Genomic DNA, 1,237 nt, shown 5'->3' with positions numbered 1-1,237 from the left:
TTTGTTTTACTGCTGTTCAGTTAATTATTTCCTGTGTTTTCTTGAAAGTGGCTACTTTTTTTAGGTTGTATTTTCCTTCTAATATCTTCTGTAACACTGCATTTGTGTGTAGGTACTGTTGCTATTTGTTTTTGTCAATGAATATCTTATTTTCTCTGTCTATGAGGACTGAGAGTTTTGTTTGGTATAGTAGCCTGGGCTGACCTCTGTGTTCTCTTAGGGCCTGCATGGGATTCATTCAGAGCCTTCTGGATTTCATAGTGTCTGTTGAGAAGTCAATGTGATTCTGATGGATTTGCGATTAGATGTTACTTGGTCTTTTTCCCTTGCAATTTATAGTATTTTTCTTTGTTCTGTATTCTCACTGTTTTGATTATTAGGTGTTTGGAAGATTTTCTTTTCTGTACTAATTCATTGGGTGTTCTGTAGACCTCTGATATACTTATTGTCCCCTCTTATATGTTTGGGAAATTTTCTTCAATGATTTTGTTGAAAATATTTTCTGGGCCTTAGAGGAGGGAATATTTTTCCTCTAATCCTATTATTCTTAGGTTTTGTCTTTTTATGTTGTCTTGAATTTCCTGGATGGTCTGTGTCAGGATTTTTTTAAATTTAACATTTTCTTTGACAGATACATCTATTTCTTTCATTGTATCTTCCACACCTGATATTCTTTCTTCCATCACTTGTAGTCTATTGGCTATGCTTACCTCTGTAGTTCCTGTTTTTTTCCCTAAGTTCTTTCTCTCCACAAGTTCCTGTATTTCTGTTTTCTTTAATTTCTCCAAACATATATGGAATGTTTCACAAATGTGTATGTCATCCTTGAGGAGGCACCATGCTAATCTTTTGTTTATCATTCCAATTTTAGTATATGTGCTGCTAAAGTGAGAGCCACACATTTCTTTCAAGTGGTCATTAATAAATCACTTGTCCTTGACTTGTAAGATTCACATTATTACAGACTCACTTATTATTTGTTAAAAGATAGATATTTTTTAAAAAAAAATAGTGAATTTTTTTTTCCTGTGAAAATACTCCCTGACCAAGGCAAACCTTTGAACAAAAAGCTTTTAATTTAGAGATTGTTTATATTTTTACAGAGACCATCCCTGATGTCACATCAGCAAATAATTATCTTGATGTAGTACTTCACTAAAACTGAGAGCTTTTCATACTGAATCACAAAAAACAGGCAGAGAGAGTAAGACTGAAAGAGACAGAGAGACAGAAAGAG

General features: G+C 33.3%; 1 non-coding gene across 1 annotated transcript; it reads right to left on the bottom strand.

Moving 5' to 3' along the window:
• Positions 1-788: 788 nt before the first annotated feature.
• LOC132651650 (U6 spliceosomal RNA) lies at positions 789-895 on the bottom strand. The gene has a single exon (XR_009589234.1). It is a non-coding gene; the product is annotated as a U6 spliceosomal RNA (small nuclear RNA).
• Between the last annotated feature and the right edge of the window lie 342 nt (positions 896-1,237).

The sequence above is a fragment of the Meriones unguiculatus genome (assembly GCF_030254825.1).
Source record: "Meriones unguiculatus strain TT.TT164.6M chromosome Y unlocalized genomic scaffold, Bangor_MerUng_6.1 ChrY_unordered_Scaffold_23, whole genome shotgun sequence".
Taxonomy (NCBI): Eukaryota; Metazoa; Chordata; class Mammalia; order Rodentia; family Muridae; genus Meriones; species Meriones unguiculatus.
The sequence above is the reverse complement of the archived record's forward strand: the minus strand, read 5'-3'. Positions and strand labels throughout refer to the sequence as shown.